This window comes from Chroicocephalus ridibundus, chromosome 2 (genome assembly GCF_963924245.1).
Source record: "Chroicocephalus ridibundus chromosome 2, bChrRid1.1, whole genome shotgun sequence".
NCBI classification, from domain to species: Eukaryota; Metazoa; Chordata; class Aves; order Charadriiformes; family Laridae; genus Chroicocephalus; species Chroicocephalus ridibundus.
Genome location: NC_086285.1, coordinates 166864555 through 166888090, shown reverse-complemented (window position 1 = coordinate 166888090; position 23536 = coordinate 166864555). Strand labels below are relative to the sequence as shown.

The 23536-nt window shown below is 47.9% G+C and overlaps 1 protein-coding gene across 14 annotated transcripts in view; it reads right to left on the bottom strand.

Annotated features, from left to right (window-relative positions):
- ADGRB1 (adhesion G protein-coupled receptor B1) overlaps positions 1-22521 on the bottom strand; it is a 293273-nt gene extending 270752 nt beyond the window's left edge. For 7 of the 14 annotated variants that reach the window (XM_063327629.1, XM_063327631.1, XM_063327628.1 and 4 more), the window contains exon 1: positions 21813-22520. The gene's annotated coding sequence lies outside the window, so the exon portion shown is untranslated. Of the gene's footprint in view, positions 1-21812 lie in introns of all 14 variants that reach the window. The other 7 variants (XM_063327641.1, XM_063327636.1, XM_063327638.1 and 4 more) reach the window with 2 other exon arrangements.
- Positions 22522-23536: the final 1015 nt, after the last annotated feature.

Here is a 23536-nt window from a genome sequence, read left to right as displayed (position 1 = left end):
CCTGTACATGTTACATATGGTCTCACTTAAACCACTCTATGAGTAAAATTCATGATCTAGATTTTATCAAATATAAATTAATATAGAATTCAACTGAAAGGATCATGAATACATAGCAGTCAAAGGGAGTTTGACAAAAATCACTGGCTAAAAATTGGTTCTGAGATAAGCTGATATGAACAAACAAATTTGTTCACAGAAATTCAAAATATTTTCCAATGAACTTAAGAGAAGAAGGAAAGCAAAGCAAAGCAAAGCAAAGCAAAGCAAAGCAAAGCAAAGCAAAGGAAGGAAGGAAGGAAGGAAGGAAAGAAAGAAAGAAAGAAAGAAAGAAAGAAAGAAAGAAAGAAAGAAAGAAAGAAAGAAAGAAAGAAAGAAAGAAAGAAAGAAAGAAAGAAAGAAAGAAAGAAAGAGAAAAAAAAGAAAAGAGACTAACCTAACTAATTATTATCATTATTATCATCATTATTATAATTATTATTATTATTTTGTAATTCTGACTACCCTAGTCTGTTATTTTTCCCCAAACACTTTGGAGATCATCCACTTTGAAAAGATTTGAACTTTGCCCGTGGAACAAGTTGGATTCACCTTCATTTCAAAAATGCCTTTTTTTTCCCAGCTTCAGCAGAAGAGCTCAGGGGTGAAGAGACCTGTCACAGACTGAGTAACAATTTGCAGCCTTGGATTTGAAGCAGTTGCCTAGCAGTAAAAGACTCCTTACATACCACTCCCAGTTGGAGGTGTTCACTATTTCATATATATAGTTAGCTATAAAGATCATATGTAGGAATATATAAGAAGATATATTAATAGGAGCTCCCTCTCAAAATCAGACTGTTGAGTATAACTGGAAAAAGCCAAACCCTTTCAAAAGCAGTGGAGCATCACACAGTCAGAGACACCAGCTCTGCCCAGAAAATCAGTTTTGGATACATATAGCAACAGATGCAAAAAACAACTGGTCCCAAGCATCGTTCTCAAGGAGCTTTTTAGAATAAATTCTTCAGCTTGAGGGAAACATTGGGATGGTACTAAGTCTAGGTCAATCTTCATAGAACTTCTTGCATTATTTTTTTTTTTAATATATATATATTATATATATACACACATAAGTGTATATATATACCTAATTCCAGAAGGGACATTTACATTCATGTAGTTCATCCTCAGGCAGAACAAAGCCATTGAATCTCACCCAAGGATTCCTGTGCTTAGCCCAGAAACCCCGGATTAGCACAACCCCCCCTAATAAACCCCCCCTAAATCCCCCCCCCCATACCTTACTTGTGTATTTTCTGACAGCCCCATGAGCCATTCAGCAGTGGTGACTAGCAACAAGAACACTATCTTGGATGCTGTTTTTCCCATTAAAAAAAAAAAAAAAGCGGTACTGATGAGCCTTGCAAAAGGAGAACTCATATTTATCCACAAGACAGAGTCAGCTTCCCTTTTCCTGACCCATCCCTGGAGTTTGTAAAGGCACCAGCTACCACTTAAGCTCTTCTGCGTGGACAATCAGGAAGGCTATTGATGATTTTCTCTTTCTGGTCAATAGATCACAGGCAGAAGCTGGCTGGCTTTTATTCAGACCGGTGGAACAGGCTTTCCATAAACTTCAGGTCTCTTTTGCCCTATTTAGGTCAGGAGTTAATATCCCTTATCACAAGCAAGGGGTCATGTCCTACCATTTAAAGTCAGCACACGCCAAGCGGGCTGCCAGGATGAGCAGTCCCTCTCATCCAGTTAAAGCTGGGCTGAATCGAGACCTGTGCCTGAGCACAGCGGAGTGAACAACACCGCAATATGCTGCCAAATACTCACAGTGCATCTTGAGTGAGTTCTGCACAGAGGGCTTTTCTGGTTTAAGACACAAGATAAAGGAATGGTGCTAAATCCCCTTTTTACCCCCCTTTTTTTCCATCCTTTTCTTTTTTTTTTCTTTTTTTTCTTTTTTTTTTTTTTTGTCCCAGAAAACAGACTACACTGCCCCAGTCTATCAGGGTTGGCTTCCTGAAAACTGGTAAGTCAAAAGGAGCTGCCCCAGCCTGCAATAACTTTGACCCCACCATGCTGTCCAGAGAGAGCCTTCTCCCAGCAGGTTGAAGGAGTCCAAGTCCTGTCTTGGATCACAAGTGAAGGGAGTTTAAGGGTCTCAAGACCCCTAAAATCCTTCTGCTCAGATCACAAGAATTGGCCTGGCCTTCCCTCCATGACTGCCATATCCCAGGCTGCTTCAGGGAGCAGTGGTGCAGAGATGATCAGAGGAGCTGCGTGTTCTCTTTTCCCTCCTCCCCTGTCCTGTTATGCCCAACCCACCATGCACACCAGTGCTAGGAGAATGGCATCTGCCCCAGATGTCTCAAGATGAGCACCCTATGCACACAGCAGCTCCCAGCTAGGTTTGTCCCACTGCTCCCTTTCACCGCTATCTGCATTTGGGACAAAAGATGACCCACTTGCACTGGCAGCTTTCTGCAGCCAGGACACCCCAGCCAGCTAGTGAACCCCCGCAGGAAGCAAGGAAGCCACCGTTCCTGGGCATCAGATGTCACCTTCTCCTCTCCCTCCATCTCTGAGCAGCCAGTACCTTCCCATCGCTCTCTGAGAGGACACCAGACACCACCAGCACAAGGGATTCAGGGGACAAGGATGGGCGGTGGCAGCCCCTCTTCTGAAGATACCAACCTTCACCTTGCTGCTGACCAAAAACCCTGCCAAAGGCGGGGGCAGGGGGTCACAGCATCCTCCCCCTTCCTCTAGCCCATCCTCAGTCCTGCTCCAGCAAAGCAAACAAGGCAAAGGGCTCTGTTGTTTTGGACCCCTGAGGGAAAAAAGAAGGAAAAAGCAGCCCATCCTCCCCGCCTAGCATGTGACGAGCCACAGAAGAGCAGAGGTGCTGCCAAGCCTGGTGACTAAGGCCAAAGAGAGAGGAGATAGAGAAACACAAGGGCCTGCTTGTTTGGGTTTTGTTTGGGGAGTTATTTGAAATTCAGCAGCGACTGGCTTTGGAGAACAGAGTCCACTCAGAGCCTCTCTCTTCCCATTCATCTGCTGCCCGGCAAAGAAGGGAGGGGGGGATATAGGCTGAGGAGCAGGAAAAAAACCCAGTCTCCTTATAATAATGCCTGCCTGGTAGAGGCACTCTCTGCCCACAGGGAGGCATTTGAACCTAGACTTCATCAACGTCGGAGGGAAGTCACGGCAGGACAAAGCCTTGATGCCCACAGCAGCCAGGTGCTGAAGCCTGAAGAGCCTGTTTCCTTAGCAATGTTTTTGGCAAGGCTTAAAACCTCCTTCACGAAGGTCAAGTCAATTTTTTCCTCTGCCTCAATTTCCCCAGGTGTAACATAAGAGTAATACTGTCATGGCTAAAAGCTGTAAGAGTAAAGTGACTCCTATGGTGCGGAAAAAAAGCAGATGATGAAGGTACAGGTTGGGTACAAACAAAAGACACAGCTGTGAAAAATGCAACATGTCAATATGAGGGACATATTTCCAGGTTTGCAAATGTAGGGAAGACACTATCTTTGTCCATATCTAAATATTGTATCCATTTTTTGTGCTCAGGTTCAAGAAAGATGAATTCAAAGTGAGACAGAGTTGCAGAGAAAGAAGACTAAGATGACTAGGAGAACATAAGACTTATCAGAAGTTACTGACATATTTGTCCTTGCAAAAGAAAGGTGAATGGGAGATTAAAATACTCTACTTAAATGCCAAGAAGGAAGCACCAGGGGAGAAAAGACTCTTCAAACTAAAGGGCGGTGATGCCGTGAGAATAAACAGGCTTGATTTGGCAAAAAAATATACTCAGGTTGAGGGTTATATCATATATGCCATATAATCATATATGATGAACAAGGCAATCTCCCTGCTACCATTGAGCCGGAGTTCACTAGGAAGGCAGCTGGCTTTGGGAAGTGGGCTCCTAGTTCTGTCCTCCTACGTTTAATGTAAAGAGACAGAAACATCTTCACACCTCTGTCGCTTCCATCTCTGTAGCTCAGCACAACAGGGGGCCTTTGTATCAATGTATTTCTGTATCCCGTGAGATGCCTCCTTGCTGTTTTCTCTCAGGTGTTTGGTGAGTCATCGAGAACAAGGCAAAAGTTTTCTGGTCTAACCTTACACTAAAGTCCTCAGTAGCTCAAGGACCCATATGACAGCCTACAGACCTGACAGCTACCTTCTGCAGGCAGGATAGACCCCTTACGCTTGAGTACTCATTTTTACATCAAGGTCCTACATCTCTAATTCCTTATTCTCAAGGATACAGACATTTTAGGGGTCCAGGGCAAATTCCAGAGAGCAACCTCATCCTGATAAGATATAGCATGATGTTAACAAGCCAGGTCACATTCAAACCAGTGGGTCCAAGCCCAGCAGCCGTACTCTATTCTTACTGAACTATCTTGGAGTCCTCCTCCTCCTTCTATGAGCCTCAGACTCCTGAGAAACCTGTAAGGGCTGTTAAACACCATGGTGCTGGGGACAGAAATCTCTTCATCGTGCGTTCCTCCTACCTTACTTTCCCCTTGATGTTGAGGTGAAGATGGCCAGGATCAATGAAATAAACTTGCTGAACCATCTCCAGACCACTTTTACCATGGCAGTAATTTCTGCACATGAACTAATATGAATCCAGAGAAACAGTCACTCTGAATACAGTAACCCTTAATCCTCTCCCATCTATATTATCCCATGATGCCTTTTCCCCTCAATCACACCTTCACATGCCTCCTGCAGTCATTACCCTCCCCAGCACAGGTACCACATGCACATTTGTGGCACAGGGGCAGGATTCTTTGATCTTTCTCCACATAGGTGTGGCTCTCGGCCGTGTTTAAATCTCACCTTCAAGTCCAAAGTTCCTGTTGGCACATTTAACATGTTTAATTTTAGGCAAATTCAAGCTTAAGCTTCTAAAAATAAGACTGAATCTCCACATGCACAATAAACTGAAAGGACATGCCCTTTCCAGCCAGGATGCTGATAAATGTGGCTACAGTGCCAGAGACCTTCATTCCCTGTGAACTGCTCCTTTCAGCTTCTAAGATGCTGCTGTTAGAGAGACAGAGCTCCTTGGAGACCGAAAGAAAAGATGCAGAGGCAAATATTTCACTCCCCATGGAGACTGTATTCTGTCCTTATTACTGTTTGGTAATCTCCTGGTCCTTTCAGACATACCTCTGGCCTCACATCCTGACACCTCTGTGGGCAGCTTTTGTGATACCTGGTGTTCTGTGAAATCAGAATTCCTCGAGTTAATGCAATTGTAAAAGACAGATAACATTAAAAAATACATACAAGTAGCAATTAAAAAAAGAAATCCCAGCTGTTCATTGCTGAAACAAGCTGGAGAGGCTGACCACAGTTCAAATTCCAGATAAAAAAAAAAAAAAAAAATCTAAGAAACTCAAGATTTAACAGGATCCAGTTTCAGAATTTTTTTTTTTATTTTTTTTTTTATTTTGGCCAGGTTTCATAACTAGATGAGCAAAGATGTACAGCACAAGATCTTCCCATTGAGGCCCATGCAACACTCAAATAAGATTTGCAATTCACAGTTAAACCCAGCCTGGACACAGCTTTTGGAGAAGAATACCTTCAGCCCATGGGAGGAACAGCAGCTGCTGCCACAGTCTGACCCTGTTCAAGGAACGTGAAGTCCCCCCTCACCCCTGCCTGGTGCCATGCTTGTTCCTCACCACTGCCTGCTATTTTGGTCCAAGTGTCCCTTAACACCTTGTTCACGTTGCTATTTTAGACTGGGTGTCCTGTACTACCTTGTTCTCATTGCACTAAAGAAAAAAAACAACAAAAAAAACCAAACAAAAGGATAAAAAAAAGAAAAATAAAACACCCCTAATTAATATAAATGGCAGTTGAAAATATGGATATTTCACTGAAGTCCTGAAGCAAATGACATCTTCTCAGGAGATTACCATAGTGGACACAGGCACATGTGTTTTATTTATAGCTCTAGTTTTATTGCAGTCACTCAGTCGAGCATGGCCAGGACTGTATATAGGCAAATGCAGTTCTCTTCTCCCCTCCTTAACTTTAAAGGGCAGCTAACAGCTTGTCCAGAGTGTTTGCTATGAATTTTATGAGCACAACTTAATCACAGAGATAGAAAACTGTTGCTTGAGAAACACAGCAGCAAGAGAGGGAGGCAGTTCCCCCCTTCACTGCCCTCCTGGCTGATGGACTATGATATAGAGATGCTCCAAGAAGGAGACAGGCTCCCTATTCCTTTCAGAGCCATGTCTCAAATCTCCCCCACTTGTATAACATTCTCCATTCATCACCATTTGGAAGGATCTAAATCAAGGCACGTCATCTCTCTACCAGGTTCATTTGATTCCTACCACAAGTCACAGCATCTGTGCAATCATCCTGGGATGAACCTGCCATTCCTGTCCACAGGAGCTCAGACAGAACATTATAATGATTCCTTCTGGCCTTGCAAGTACTGCCTTTTCCTGCATCCCCCTCTCTGATGTTCATTGCTCTCCAAAGAGACGACTTAAATCAAATAAAGCCAAAATGTGGGCCTACAAGAAAGCTGGGGAGGGGCTGTTTGCAAGGGCATGTAGCGACAGGACGAGGGGCAATGGTTTTAAACTACAGCAGGGTAGGTTTAGATTGGACATTAGGAAGAAGTACTTTACAATGCAAGTGGTGAGACACTGGCACAGGTTGCCCAGAGAGGTGGTGGAGGCCCCATCCCTGGAGACTTTCAAGGTCAGTCTTGATGAGGCTCTGAACAACCCGATCTAGTTAAAGATGTCCCTGCTCAGCGCAGGGGAATTGGACTGGATGACCTTTAAAGTTCCTTTCCAACCCAACACATTCTATGATTCTATGTGGCTACAGCACCAGCTGTTGAGATGTTGGGAATGTTGATTGGGTGATAAATTTGGTCTGCTTCCTCTTGTTATCACCCCATTCCCGCTCTTCCCTTCAATAATCTCTCTCCAACCCTCATTCTCGCTGTTTTTAAGACCTTTGGATCTCTTTAAAAGCTTTCCTGGAAGAAAAAAAAAAAAAGGATTCTTCTCCATGACCTCCTCTGGACTTTATTTCCCTTGCCTGAAATTTGCTGTTGAATTTAGAAGCTGTGTCTACGTCACATTACCATGAAAGGACCCACACAAAGACAGTGACAACAGTCACCCATTGATCACTTGCACCTTGCAATCACTTTGACTTGCACTTTCCCCTGCAGACCACAGCCCTGTCCTCCTGTCCTGTATTGTGGTAGGTTGGTAGAAATCGTGTCCATACCCATCCACCCAGGAATAGATCCGGGCCAATTTCTTTCCCTACAAACTTGCACTTTGCAGCCATGGATGTCATCCCTGATGTTTAGATCTACCTCAGTCTATCTGTTGGCTTGAAGCAAACAGGAGGGTAATCAGAATCTACCTGACACAGCAAATCTAGGGAAGAGAAAGCGGGAATCAATTTTTATAATATGTGTTTGGCACTACATAATAGATATAACTCTAAATGCAAGCCATAAAGTTGGAGAGGCTTATAAATTAAATCCATTCTGTCCCTTTTAACTAAAAAGTGACCTTACCATAGAATTAAATGTGTTTTTTATCCAGTGATCTATGGAGCTGTAAAAGTGGCTGATTGTTGCAGTGCGATGTTATAGCAGAGAGGAGCTCCCAGATAGGCATCTCCACATGGCTCAGACCATGTGCTGCCACTTGGTTTACAATTAACACAGGGTCACTGTATGGCTGAAAATTTCACCCTTCTCCCTGCCAGAAGAGGGTGACCGTGTCCCTGCTGGGAACAGTCCCAGGCCAGGCTGTCCTCTGAACTGTGGTCAGGCTTGGGATGGGAGAGTGCTCCCTGAGCAGGACAGAAAACACACCAGGCTGTGTTCTAAAAATCAAATTGTCTGCAAAAATGCACTGCACTTTTTGGATCTGTGTCCTATCCCTGTTTAGTTTACTGGGCCCTAACTATGGCGCAGGAGGGTGAGAGGATTAGAAAGTACCTTGGGGTTCAGGAAAATGCCATCGTAGTGGAGAAAAGGGGAGTGGATGGTCCTTGATTGCTCAAGTACTGACTCCATCCCCCTGCTCCAATAATCATACAGGAGAGTCTGAAATACAAAAGACTTGACATTGGAATCCAGCCCAGAGGACACAATTTAGGATGTTCCTGAATGCTTCTGAATAGCTAGAAATTATCAGGCTTTGTCTCACAAGAAAATATGGTTTTGAAGACTCTGCTGGGTTACGGGTTGGCATTCATGCATACAGGCTCTCGGAGCCTGCAGGAGACTCAGTGCTCCAAGGAACATAATCAACACAGGATTGAAGGCAGTTCGACTTCCAATCAGTACAGCAGTGAAGAAAATCACTTCCCCCATGCCACGGATGAAACAGATGCTCAGGGAAGTCAGTGGTGTGTTTCCTCATCACTACTGAGAAGTGGTGCAAAGGAGGAGCCAAGATCCTTCCCGGCTACTAAAAGTCACCAAAGCTTGGACAAAAATGTGCTGCCAGGTCTGTTTGACTCCTCTATATGTGTGCTGGACTGGTGTTACCCTGTGAGGCACAGCAACAGTGGATTCAGCGGTGCAGCCCAGATGGGCCAATGTTATGTTGAAGACTCATCTGAGATGCCATACTCCACTGTGTAACACATTGACCTTTACTAGTTATGGGTCAAGCCACCGAATGAAAATCCACCTCCCTGTAAGCCTGGATCCTGATATCAATGGCTCCCTTCTCATTTTTTTCTTTCTTTTTCACCTGGACACCAATTATTTATTATTATTTGCATTGATAGTAGCATTTTTGTCTGCAACTATACTGTTGAACTGCACAGGGACAGAGCCTGGGCTCAAGAACTCTCTGATGGCCATCCACACTGTGTAGTTATTATCAAGACAATGCCAGACACTATCCAGAGGACAGCATGGGCCAGGGACTATTACTAACAACAGGGACTATTACTAATAAATAGACTAAGCCTCAGGTGGGGAAACAGAGAGAACTTAGTCCTGCGGCAACAAGTTGCATCGTGCCACTTACTTAGTCAAAGAACAAGCCCTAGCATATACTGTTGATTAACATTTGATGTGATATTTCGTTGACTGCAGGTCTGCAGGGATTCAGATCCCTGCACGCACTAGAGATGCTGGCACAGCAAAGTATTAGCAAAGATTAACTAGAAGGAAAAGAAACTCTGATCATGCCCAGGTGAAACCCACATCCACTCCTGGAATAAGAAGGAAAGAGATCTTAAAAAAGTTGATTTTACAGAGCACAACAAAGCTCAGCCTCAGTCAGAGCTTCTACTAGCTGCCATGGTGCTAACAACAGCATCATATTTACCCAGGCTTCCTCACTATTCTTTCACCTTGGATATTTATCAATGTAAGAGCTTTTCTTCTTCAAGGGAAGAATAGTTAATGTTTTACTGAGCCTGAACCACTTTTGGAGTCTCTGCTACAGATTTTATGAAATAAAGGGAAACAACCATTAATCAGGAGCTGGTGCACTGGGCTGGGCTGGGCTGATGTCCTCCACCTCCCAGTTCCGCCTGCCTATCACACCAATGCAAAAATGCCAGGCTTTGTGCTGTTACCATTTCAAAGCTATTTATGGCTATTTTTTGGCAAAATCCAAATATTGCAGCCATCCAGGACCTGCAATGGATCAAGTCAAAAACATCTGGAAGACAAGACTCACCAGCAAGAGTCCTTGTCTCCAAAGAAAGAAAGGAAAAAAGAAAACAAAAAAACCCTAAAAGATACCAAAACAAACAATTTAAAGCTTTGAAACTGCAGTTGAATTTCCACAGAGAAAATTCAGGTGCTTGTATACCAACTTTTTGTCAGCCTAGAGCCCTCTGACCCTCACTGTTTCTGCCACAGTAATACCAGAGGCACCAACTAAGAGTCTGACCATATTGTAGTAAAGAGGATCAACCTCCCTAACTTCATGAACCCCCAATCCAAATTTTCCCGAGGCTGGGTGTATTTGGGAAAGGGTGCAAAGTAACTCATAGTCCAGAGATAGCAACAGCTCTCCAGGAGCTTCACAGAGAGATAGGGCTGAGATGGAGATGAAGCAAGATCCCAAGACCACCTGATGTTGACCTTACCTCTGCCAATGTTTCACTTTCCACCTGATTCAAGCCATAAATGAACCAGCTGCCTCTGTGCTCAGGAGCTCTACGTTGGCCGTGCTCATATCCAGTGCTGTAGAACCCATGGTGATCAAGTGATGCAAGCCTAAAAGAGCTCACCAAGAAAAGCTCAGAGATGGGAGACGGTATTGGTCAATAATTCAGGAAGGAATAAAGCACAAGGACTTTCAGTGATTCTCCCTGTTGATGACCTAGGAAACAACCAGGCTAGTTGCCACAGGAACAGAGAAAATAAGGGTATAGGCAGAGTCCCAGCTGCCAGTATTTGATGAGGGCTTGGCAGTTGGACAGAACAATTACACCACCGAAGTCACCTTCCAGACTAGAAGCCAATTTGCACAGCTAACCCCCTTTCCAATTATTCCTTCTCTGGCTGTCTAAGGAGTTGCAGCAATCAGACCGACACTTTCAGAAAAGGACATGAGTGGCAGGATGGGCCACCGAAGTGAAAAGTATGGCTAAGCAGCACCATGAATTCTCCACCCTATTTCTGGCATTTGCACTAGGGTGATTGATTTCTTTTTGCCCCCTCCTCCTCCCCAGCTACAAATAACTTCCCCAGGGAGATTATGCTGTCTGCTCTGTAATCAACAGCAACTTCAAAAGGGCTTAGCGCTAAAAGGAAGTCTCCGAGGGCCAGCATTAAGTGGGAAACAAACACAGCATTTGGGAGGCTGGAGTTTTAATAAGCACGTCTCTATGGTATGCTGTGCACCTTGTGGTTCCTAAACTACTTTTATGAGGACAGAAAGTTGCAGGAAGACTTTTCAGTCCATGTGAAAGGCAGCCATGTCTGGTGTGGAGCACCCGATGTATTTAGTTGTGCATGGTAGTTACATTTAGCACCAGCTTTCCCGTCAATCCCCGGCACTGTCACCTGCACACAAGCAGAGCTTGGTGACCCAGCTCCAGGACTGGGAAGAGTTTTGTCCTGTTTTGATCTAAATGGCCTTTTGGGCAAGGGAAGGGAGGTGAGAAAAATCAGTGCTTTGTCCCACATTCCCCTCACCACATAAAATGGAAACCATTGTGGTGAGTTCCTCTGAAAACACATTTGAGACCTATTCAAGATAGGGAAGAGAAAGACGTTGCAATTCCCTGAACCTTTTAAGATGATCTCCAACCCAAGAAATAGTCCCTGCATGTGCTGGGAGCTGGTAGGAATCACAGGCAGCTTTACCAGCCATCTTCCTCGTCTCCAACGCTACAACCCACATCGTACCTGATGCTGTTGGTATCCTCACAGTCACTCTAGGATGGTCTTAGAGGTCCTTCTGCGAAGATCTTTGCTACTAATTGGAAGTCAAAAGCCAGACCAAGCAAGGGAGGGACCCACCAACCATCAGCCCCACAGAACTAGGAAGAAGGAGTAGTCAAAACTTGTGGTGGAGGATCCTCCCTTTCCACATCCCAGAAAACTCCCCTCTGCTGCAGAACAAGCCCGAATGCTTGGCTTTTTCCAACAACATTCCTATTCACAACAAGGCTTCAGTGACAAAAGTAAAACAAGCTAAGTATCACATATTAGGGCAAGATGTGTGCACATTTCTGATCAAAGATGCTGTAGCATTGCCACTGGCCAGCAACAGCCCAGCCAAAAAATCAGGGTAAGACTCCAGAGAGATGAAGAGGTATGGACTTACCAAGAGGGTCCTTGTCTAAAAAAGTGGGATAAAGCCAACAGGACATCAGACATAGGGCAAGGGCCATCTTTGCTTTTTGAGAGGTAGTAAGGCTGTCTCACACAGTAGCAAAAGGTTTTGCTTCCACTGAAAACACCTCAGCACCCTTAGATTTCGGCCCACAGACCTCAGTCCCTATCAGATTTCCTCCCTTCTGAGATACCCAGCCCAAAGGGTGCTGTCACACAGTCCCACCCTGGAGTTTGTCCTGCAAGACAGCCTTCAGTACTTTTCCCAGGACACCTTTAAATTCCCTGCAGGCCTTCTGCTCACCATATACAAGCCAAAGAACAGCTCCTGATGTCAGCTGTGTCCAGCGGAGGCATCAAAGTCTGGAACACTCATGTCCCACCTTCACAGAATCACAGATGCCTGAGGCTGGGAGGGACCTCTGGAAATCACCTCCTCCAACCCACCATGCCATCTTCCTTGGTCTTGGTAGAGGATCAGGCTCTGGATGGAGATTACCCCATCTGGGGGCTTGTTACCAAAACCTCCCCTTCCAGTGGCATTTCCATGCCTGCAGGCAATACTCACAGTTGTCTAGTCCCTGAGGGATGCCTTGGGTACATCTACAAGCTTGCTAACTCTCATGGCAAAGGATGCCTTCCTGACATTTCCATGCATCCTACTTAAATGGATTCCCCAGCTAACTGGCATTTTTTGCTGGGACCTCTCCTGGCTTCTCCCTTGCCCTCCCAGCCTTGCTGCGCTTCTGACAGTCACCATCTCTCCTGCTGGTAGCAGAATTGTCTCCATCTGGAGATCTAGAAGTCCCAACAGCATTGCTATTCCTATTAATGTGTCTAAAAATCATACAGGACAGACAATATTTAACGTTGTTCATGTTATTCTTTTAAGCATTCAGAATACGCAGTAAATGTGCATTCACCATTTACTTATTCCTTCACATGCCCTCACGGCTGGCCTGGAAGTGCTAAGATGAGTGATTGGAAGGGCAGTTCTCTGTCACATCTGCTTCCTCTTCTGAGAAGTGGTCAGCTCAGAGACGTACTGGCCTCCTCTCCCATAAGCACCCATGTGTTTGTCTACCCACATGCTCTATAGACATAATCCACATGGCCCTTATCACAGAATCACAGAATGGTAGGGGTTGGAAAAACCTCTGGAGATCATCCAAGCCAGACCAGGGTCACCCAGACCAGGTTGCACAGAACACGTCCAGGTGTGAGTTGAATGTCTCCAGAGACAGAGACTCCACCACCTCTCTGGGCAGCCTCTTCCAGTGCTTTGCCACCCTCAAAGGAAAGAAGTTCCTCCTTATGTTTAGATGGATCTTCCTATGTTCAAGTTTGTGCCCGTTACCTCTTGTCCTGTTGCCGGGCACCACCTAAAAGAGCCTGGCCCCATCCTCCTGACTCTTTAAGTATTTATAAGCATTGATAAGATCCCCCCTCAGTTGTCTTTTTTCCAGACTGAAGAGACCCAAATCCCTCAGCCTTTCTTCATAAGAGTGATGTTCCAGTCCCCTAATCATCTTGGTAGCTCTCTGCTTCACCCTCTCCATCAGTTCCCTGTCCCTCTTGAACCAGGGAGCCCAGAACTGGACACAGCACTCCAGGTGCGGGCTCACCAGGGCAGAGTAGAGGGGGAGGATGACATCCCTCAACCTGCTTGACACACTATTCTTCATGCACCCCAGGATGCCATTGGCCGCCTTGGCCACAAGGGCACATTGCTGGCTCATGGGCATCCTGTTGTCGACCAGGACTCACAGGTCCAGGTCATCACAAAGTCTTACACTTTTTCAGGCTGGCTGCACTCACGAGAGCAGACCAGGCACTAAATGCCTTTTGTCACGCACTGTCCCTAAATTGAAACCCACCCCTAGAGCCATCAGAGATTCCCTAGAAAGATGCTGTGCCTCGGGGAATACTTGCAAGGTGGGCAGTATGTCAGACCATTGACTAACCATCTCACTGCCAAGCTCCATCCCAAGCATAAGTGCCAAGACAGTCCAGTCCTGCTCACAGGGAAGAGGTTCACTGCCATTTACACATTTATCATCACCAAAGACCTAAAAGAGAGCAGCTGTACAGGCTGTTGGTTTACAGAGATTTTTCTCCCCTCCCATCCCTGATTTCTGTCATAAAAATCATAGGCTCTTCTGTAATTTTAATTCTATAAAGAGATATTCTTGGGACACATACAAGAATCAAAGTTCCTTACCATTACCTGCATATGGCGAGCTTCCACTGAGCTCCAAATACAAGTTGCTCACCCTCACCCCTTTCTTTGTATGCACAAAGGTGTGGAGCTTTTTGTCAGCAATTAACCCTTCTTGCAGCTCAATAGGTCTGATCAGATTGTAGAATAACATCTGAGAAGTGGAGATTAGCAGGACAAGCTCTTTAGTACTTAAGGCATCCGTGCAGCTACTCAAAATCAGGTTTCCCTTTCTTTACTCACATTTGATTAAGGCCTTTTCAGGCAGTACTTTCCAACTTCCAGATACTGAAGTCAGGTCATAGAGAATGTGTCTCAATCATGGTCAGAACAAAAATCATGCCCAGAAAACACGCATAAATCTGTGTGTATGTCTGCGCATGTGCACTAATGCATAACTTTGGTAGAGCTGACCAGAGCACAAACATGCAAAGGATTTAGTATCATGGTTCAAGAAGGGGGAAAATTCTCTTAAAGCAGGAGCTGAGTGCAGAAATAGATTGTGAGAGGATCAATTTTTGCTGCATACTGATTTATTCAAACCTTCCACAGTGGCAAAGACCTCTATAACAAAATATCTGATTACAGGACTATGACCATAAATTCCACATACCCTCAAGCAATGGCCAATGAATAACTGACTTGTTAAGGGAACGAACCTGCACAATGAATAAATCTACCAACAGGGCTTTCAATACAAAAGACCCCACCGGGACAAATTTCCTTATGAAGGTGTATCGACTTTCATTTGCAGGAACCAGCAGATATTTGTTTCCAGAAGATAGCCATTGTTAGATTGCTGCTAAACAACATATAGAATAAACCAGACTCCTACCCCGGGGTTAATTTACTTGCATATCAAAGTGGGCTGGACTATACAAAGGACCATTTTGCAGGATGAAGTATTGTACAACGTCTCCTGAAAGAACATGTGTTTAATCCAGAGGGAACACAAGGTAGGTGCAGGAGACTTGCACACTTCCAGACCCTCAGTTGTAGAAAGGCATCAAGAAAATAAAGATTGAGAAAGGACAAGAAAACATGATTCAGGAGGAATGTTGAAGGGTTGAGACACAGTCAAAACTCAAGAAGAATAATTCATGCCTGGCGCTTGGCTGGTGCCCTTCATCTCAGAATTCCAAAGGAATTGTTGTTTGACCGAGTCCATTTGAACAGCTGGCAGAGAGCCCCATTGGGAAGGAGGAAGCCAGATATCCCCATTTTACAGATGAAAACACCAAACTGCAGAAAGACGTGTGTCTAAATGAATTGTGACCTGAACCCCTGGCCTAAGACACATGGTTTGCCAGTGTGTGAGATCAGCCCTACAACGGCCTTGACCTTTAGCGGGGATGATGCTACAGAACCTTTTGAAATCAAGCCATGGGGCTTTGTGTTGGGTAGACCAAACTTTCAGTGGCTTGTGGAGCTACAGGCTGAAATGATCAGCTGAGAGGTCCACAAGAAGACAGCAGCACAGGTGGGGCAAAGTGTTGCAGCTCCAGAGCTATTCTAGCATGGAAATCACGATGACCCCTACCCTGAAAACATTTAGAGAGAGATCTATGCTAACTGCCAATGAATATGGAATAGGTAGGTATGCCAGGAATGGGATAGTCCTAATATCTGGCAGAGGGAAGAAAGAAAAGAGCCATTTTGCAAACAGCAGGGACTTTGTTACAGTCCAGCTGAGCTCAAAAACTGAGGAAACATCTCCATACATCAAAGTTGGCCTGATAACAGGCATGAGACAAGGTGAGTATGCAGGTGGGAGTGCTGAAATCGTAGGATGAGGTACCACAAGGCCTGCCTCTAACCAGACCTAGATGTTCAGAAAAAGAGATTAGCAATAATATATACTGGTGCATGCATACGGCGTGCACAAAATGGTGTCCCAAATATATGCAGGATCCCTCCGTCCTTCTCTCAGGCCAAATCAAGTCAGCAAACTGCAGCTCTTCCTGGAGTAAACCACCTTCCCAAAAACTATGATGCTCACTGGAAGGAGGATTTTTCATCCTTTATGTAATTCATACATGCACTTAGAGCATACCACATAAGATTATAGCCATCTGTTTCAATTTTTTACCCCCAAATATTCCAAACTAGTGGAAAGTCTAGATTTCCTCACAAGGTCTCTGTTGATTCTCCTTCCAGGTATGATTTGCTTTCCCCGATCCTTCTTGTCCCAGGGATAAGGCACGACACCAAACACGGCAGAGCTCAACAGCTCATTTTTCATCAGCTGGTCACTCCTTGGTCAATGCTTTATGAAGGGATATATTGGAAAAAAATGTAGAGGGAGTAGAACGGAAGTAGGAAACCATCCCTAGTTTAATTTTGATAACACTGGCAGGGGGTGATTCGCTCCAACAAATTAAAATCAGCGAATCTTCTCTCATTTTCTCTGACAGAGGTAACCAATTTAAATTTTCATAAAGGGGGCAGTGATGTGTGTCTTTGTGAGACAGAGTCACCAATCTAGCAGCCCTCTGATTTAAAATATTATCTTTCTTTTTGGTTTGTTTTTTTCTTTTTTTTTCCCCTTCCCTGAGAGTTTCCTGGAGCAACATGACAGATTATCTCAGCATAATCAGACGAACACAAAACCCTCGCTCCAAGAGGCACCACAAGAAATTTCTAAGCCCCAGATGTGGCGACAAATGGACATTCTGAAGGGACCTCATATACTGCTCATTTTCCTTCTTTTTTTTTTTTTTTTAACAAGTGCTGTCATGTTTTATAGCCTCAGCACACTGCAAACCATATAAAAAAAACAACTATCACACGACGTACGTGTAAGAGAAAGGGATGTACACACTTCATATCAGCTGACCAGCCAGATCGCTCTCCAAGAGAGAAGTTTGGTTTCCAGTTGGTGGTTTCTTATGTTGTAATAAAATGCCACCAGTATTGGCTTGGTGTGGTGCTGTGGAAGAATTTCCTTTCAGGCAGCAGGAGCATTAAGAAGGGTTACAAGGCAGATGGGACCTCCTACACTGGGACGCTGGAGGATGCTAAAGACTGGGGTGACATCTGTGGTGGCCAAACAAAGGTTGCCACAGCTCCCTGTCAAGGTGATTTGTGACTTAGAGGACTGATTCCCAGTAGATTTGGGACCTGAGGGGGCCACACATGAATCGAAAAGAGAAGAGTGCATCTCAAGTCAACAGGGTCTCCTGCCTCTTACGTGTAGAGGGGACACTGAAATACTGGTTTCCCTGGCAGAAATGTGGTTCCAAGCCACTGACATGCAAACAAGGAGACCCCTATCCCCACCTTGGCTGAGACAACTGTGCCCCAGCCCCTTTCTTCCCATGCTTCAGAGCCCCCAGTCCTTACCCAAATATACGGATGGGCACCAACCTCCATCAGTGAGTTACTGATGTCTTAGTCAAGTTTCACCCAAGCACAAGCTTCCCCCTCCTGCCTTCTTTCATCCCAGCACCCTCTGCAGACCCTGGGCAAGTGGAGAGCCCAGGGAATTTGAGGAAGGAGCCACAAGAAGAACACAGGAGCATCCCATGCACGGTGAATGCCGGGATGAGCCGAGGACCCCTGTGCTTTGTCTGCAGCCACATCGAGCCTTTCCGATATGTGCTGCAACACTGAGAAAGAGAGTCTTCTGCAAACCTCCAGGCCAGGTGCCAGCTCCCTTCCCTTTGAAGGCTCGCTCGAGGATGTGAATTTTCTCCAAGGGGAGGAGGCAAGCTAGTTACAGAGACAGCCTGTCATCCATCTTGAAGAAAATACTCCTCTCTCTTTGCACCTCTCCTAGAAAGGTGGCAATCAGCCTGCTGCAAGCTCAGGATCAGGCCCAGGGAAAAGCTTTGACTCATTTGTTTACCAGCTCAGGTTTCCTGGAGCTAATTAATGAGCCAAGCTGATACCCTGCAACAGGTATCGATGACAGGGGATTTCCTGCGTGCTACACTTGAGCTCTGGGAGAAGGCGAATTTGGATCTATCATCATACTGCTTCCCCCTTTCCCTCCCAAAAAATGGGGAAAACAAAAGCCATCTGCAGCCACACAGGCACCACGGGATGCCCCACCATCATTTTCCTCCCCAGGAGCAATGATGGGGCACCATCCCTGCTGGACGATACTCTGGTCTGGGTACGATACCCAGAAGCGGAGCGCTTTGGCATCCCATTCCCCACTTGTAGGGAGCAAGGGGTCTGACGCAGCCCCCGAGCAAGACCTTGGGGCTGGGGGCTGTTTCCCCAAAGACACCGGGCATGGGGGCGAGCAGAGCTGCACTTGCAGCTCACATTCCAGGGGCTGTCCAAATACCCTCTGTTTTCACAAGGATACTGAAATCGGGGAGAAATGGGGAGGGGAATAAAACATGCGGGGGAGTATGGTAAAAAAACAAGGGGGGAGGGCAAAAAGCCCATGGGAAGGTGATGCTCGCGGGGAATAAACCCCATAGGGCGGCGTGTTTCGGGTGCAGGGGGTGTGTGTGTGTCTGTGTGATGCAGCCCTTATTGCGAGCCCCAGATGTGTGGGGGGGTATTTTTTGGGGTGTGGGGGGTAGAGGAAGGAGAAGGGGAAGGGGAAGGGCGGGGGGGCACCGCTCTGCCGGGGTGTACCGAGGAGCCGAGCGCTCCGGGGGCGGCGGGCAGCGATAGCCGGGCTGCGAGCGCCACCTCCCCGCCGCTCGCCGCAAGCCCCGGCCGCCCCCGGTTGCCATCACCCTCCACCCCCCGCCTCTACCAAGAGGGTTTGAGGGTATTTTTTGGGGGGAGAACTACCCAAACACTAGTCTGAGGTGCTCCTCCCCACCCTTTCCCAGCCACTCCCGGCCGGGACTGCAGCGGGGATGGCCCCGGTGCTATGGGAGATGGGAAGGCGGGGGGGAAGCGTGGGGGGATGTCGCTAAGTTTGGGGTGCTTGCTTGGGGTAGGGGTTAGGAAGGGGATGCTGCAAGGGAGAGAAGGGCTGTGTGTGTCCCAAACCACCTCTGCGTGCCTCTGGGGCGGAGGGCAATGAAGATCTCTCGGGGGGGCGGGGGGTGGGCAGAAAAATGGGATGGCAGGATTGTTCCCCCCACCCCAGAGGCTGCCTTTGGCTACACCCTGGGAATGTGACTAGGGTTCAGGAGTCTTCCCACACATACAGACACTTCCTAGTCCGGGTATGGGGTCTGGTACACCTCTCCTGCCTCAGTTTCCCCACTGTAAGGGGAATAAGCATACAGACCGTTCATTAACAGAAAAATCACCCCAGTTTAGAGTTAATCCTTCCCTGAGTTTGCCCATCTTTGCTGGTCAATTATGGGGGGCCCCAAGTCCCTGTCCCTGCACCCGGGGCTTTGCAACACCATCACAAATGCCATGGAAAGGGCCTGGAGCTCTGCTCCTTCCCTGTCTCTGCCCTGCTCCTTCCCTGTCTCTGCCTTGTCCCCATCCAGTTTCTGCCTGGCCTTCCCCATCGCCCTCCGCAGCAGAAGTGATGCTGCACCCTGACCCTGCTATAACAAGCTGAGCAGAGCATGGGGGTCCCCTGGTTCCCCCCCACCCAGCATATCTGCGCTCCCCATGTCCCTCTGCTGCAGCCGAGACCCATCAGGCAGGGTGTCCCCTGGCAGCTTGGCTTGGCTGAGAGCTGGTGCAATTCCTCAGCACCCTCTGAAGGTAAAAACCTCCCTCACTCTCCCCTGCGACCTCCCTCCTCTTCCCCAGCAAGGTCTCAGGGCACAGTAACGACTGCGGGACCCAGGTTAATGAGTCATTAATTAATTAGGGACCCACTTAATATGCACGGGGAGTTGTTTGTTTCCTTTAGCAGCCCGGGCTTTGGATGAGATCCCAGCTCTGCGAAGCCTCCAGCCTCATCTCCCAGCTGATAATAGATAATACAGATATTTCAGCACCAGCCAAAGCAGAGTCATCATCATTAATACACAGTCCTCCCTGCTACGCGGCGGAGGTCGCCAGTCAACTCCACGGAGTGCCCGGGGGCTCGTCCCTCCTGGCTTTACTTCGGCTTTTCGTGGCCAGGAGAGAGTGAACCTATAGCTAATCAACAGGTAAAGGGCCGGGGAGGTGCACCCAGCACCCTGACCACCCTCTGGCACCCTCCCAGGGAGCACCGGCTTTCGAGGCGCTGCGATTGTCGCTCTGCCGTGCAGGCAGGTTTTGGCATCTGCCAAAGTAGCTTCGCTCTTCCTCCACCCCCCCTACCCCCCCCCCACTTCTTTCCCCTCCTCCTCCCTCAGCCATCAGCTGTCAGCTGGCCCTGGAGCTCGCCAGACCCAGCGCTGGAGCTGGATTGAGCCCCGGAAAGCCCCAGCTCCAAAGGGATGGAGTGGTCAGGGATGGAGGGAGGGGGTCTTTTTGCCCTCCGTCTCTTTGACCTTGCCTTGATGCTCCCCTCCCCACCACCTCCTCTCCGTGCAACTGATTCAAGGGGGTTGTTTCCATGGCCAGGGCAGGATCAGGGACACCAGCGTGAGTCACAAGCCGAAGGTACCTTGCAGAGTTGATCTGCAACCCGTGCCTTCGATTTCCGGGGACTGATGCCTTCCTTAAGCTAGGACCAGAGCACAACCAGGCTGAAAAGTCCTTTTGAAACCCCTACCTGCTCCCCTCCACCCCGCTTTTCCTTCCAGCCTTGGCAGAGCCATGGCTGAAATACCTCTCTGCGAAAGTCTGAAGATGCATCAACAGCCACCCTCCATCAGTGAATGTCAGGCCGTGAAAGGGAAAGGGGGCGGTGGGGGAAGAGGGAGAGACAAATTTTGCGATTCATTCCCACACAGGGTGATTCAGAACAAGATGCTTTGTAATTACGCATCCCTGATGGAGACTCCTTCTCTCTCCACCCCCCCCTCCCAAAAGAAAGGCTAAGCCATGCCTGGGTGCCAGCATCCCCCAGGAGCCCAGCACCAGGAGCCGTGTATGTGTGTGTGTCTGTGCCATACTCTGATCTCTACATAGGCTAAAAGCTCATTTTCTCCTACAATGTGAAGCAAAGTGCTGATAAACAGCATCGAGGAGGGGGAAATTAGGAGCTCTTCACCTCCCCAGCCGTTGCCTCCAGCCCTAGAAAGGTGCCACACGAGCAGCAAAGCAATCAAGGACCCCCCACGCACCCCCCCAAAACTCTCCGAGGAAAAGGAGAAGGAGCTGGGACGGGGGCAGATTCATGCCTGGGGCAGGCAGCTGCCTATCCTTGAGAGACTTTGTTTGCCAATATTGCAGGTTGAGGAGTCCCGGACCCCAAAGGCTGCCCACGAAGGCACCGCGGCTTCGCAGCACTTTGCAGTTCAACCCCGGCTGGCTCTGCAGCTCTCCCACCGCGATCCCCCGCTCCCCTCTTCCCTCGCCTGGCTGCCTTCTCCCCCAGGAAAAAAACAAAACAAACAACCCAGTCCCCAGCTCCTTTCCCCAGGACACGAATGCATTTCCCCCCTCCACATCCTGCAGACATCAATATTTTTCACTGCCACTTGACGTTTGCCCACAGGACCCGCATGCACGAAAGTTAAAACTTCCCATGGCAGGGAGCGATTATGCTCTATCAGTCCAAATTGCAGAGCGGAGGGGGAGAAAACATCCTCCGGGTGCTGTTTTCCAGGGGCAAAAAGCAGAGGAGCAGGTGCCCACCGCTGCCCCCATCTCTGCCTCCCCTGGGGATGGAGAGAGACACCCCCCCCCCGCCCTGCACTCCAGGCAAAGCACAGCCTGGAGAAGTCGTGTCCCCCCTCTCCCTCCCCTCTGAGGAAGAAGGAAGGGTGGCCGGGAGCCCCTTACCTTGCAGAGCTCCCAAGGTTTTATATCCTCCTTCTTCCCTTTGTCAAATTCCAAATGGAAACCAGCAACATATCCAGGGGTAACCAGCCCAACATTGGGCAGCGCGTGAAGTCCAAAAGGATGGCAGAGCTCTCTCTCTCTCCCTCTGCTCCCTCCACTCGTGCCTCTACATATATATATACATACACACTTTATATATATATATATATATGTATATATTAAATGGGAAAAGGAAAAAAAAATCCTAAAAGAAAGGGGGGTGGGGAGGGAGAGGAAGGGAGAACCTTTGGTGTCTCTGCAGACAGGCAGGTGGAAGAGAAAAGCTGGAAATAATTAAGCCGTTTTTTGAGGAATCCTTAGGAGAGGGGAAAAACGCAGTTAAAAGCCAGTAAATCATTAGATCCAAGCAGACAATCAAGTCTTCTCCTTTAAAAAAAAATGTGCAGCGGGGTTCAGAGTAGCTTTCCCAGCAGCGAAGAGCGAGAATGGTCTTCTTCAGAAAGATATGTTTGTTCAAAATCCACTCATCTGCTTTTCTTTCTTTCTCTCTCTTCTCCCCCCACTTTTTTTTTCTTTTTTTTTTTTTTTCTCTTTTTTTTCAAATTCTGCTTCTGAATCTCTCTCTGTGAAACTAGATCCAGTCTTTGTAGCCAGGGGCTGCATTAAGGATTACATCAGGCTTTTATAAGCTTTCCAGATCACACATTAGAGTGAGAGAGAGAGAGAGAGAGGGAGGGAGGAAGGGATAGGAGGGAGGGATAAAATGCACACACACATACACACGCACACGCACAGATCGGAGCTTTGTAAAACAGGCAGCTATAGGCAAGGACCCTAACTGCCACGGTATCGCACCGGGCATGCTCCGCTAGCCTATAGGAAGAGAGGATGGATGGATGGATGGATGGATGGATGGATGGATGGATGGATGGATGGATGGAGAAGAGGAGCCAGCGAGAGCCGGAGTGCGTTGGCGGCCGGGCAGCTCAGCCTCCCCGGGACAGCTTAGCCCTAAGCCGGGGGCCAGGAGGTGAAGAGGGAGCCGGGATGGTGGTGGTGGGGATGGCTGGGGCTCTGCTTCCCCCCCCCCCCCCCAAAAAAAAAAAACCCCAACAAAACAAAACAAACAACCTGCGGGGGTTCGGCGCGGGAGAGGTGCCGGTCGCCCGCAAAGGGATGCGCAGGGACACGGCTCGCCGCTCCCTGGGTACCGGCGGCGGGGGGGAAAGGGGCTGCTGGTGCTCCCTCGCCGCCCCTCCGGAGCTGACAGCCTGGGGATGGAAACGGGAGACGGGACAGGACGGCGGGGACCCCCGGGGCAGCGGCTCCTCCTGTCCCCGAGCCCGGCTGGCGGAGGGGGGGGGCTGGAGCTCCCCGCGCACCCCCCGGCTTGGCGGTGGCTTTGCACCAGGGCACACGGTTTGTCAAGGCAGGAGACAGCAACAGCCATTAACCCTTTCTTATTCATTTTTTTAACCTCTTTCCTAGCATCCTCCCTAACTCCTTGCTCCATCAACCCACACATATATGAGGGGAGGAGGGAGGGGGTCTCACACCAACGCAACGCCCCAGGGTGGCAGGAGGATGGGGGGAAGGGAGAGTTTTGAGCAGATGGAGGAGGGGGAGGACATGGGCTGGGGTAAAAGGTACCATGCTGCATCCCAGCAGCTCTGGGGTAAAGGTGCTGCCTCCGGATTTACAGCCCGGGGAAGGTCCGTTGGCAA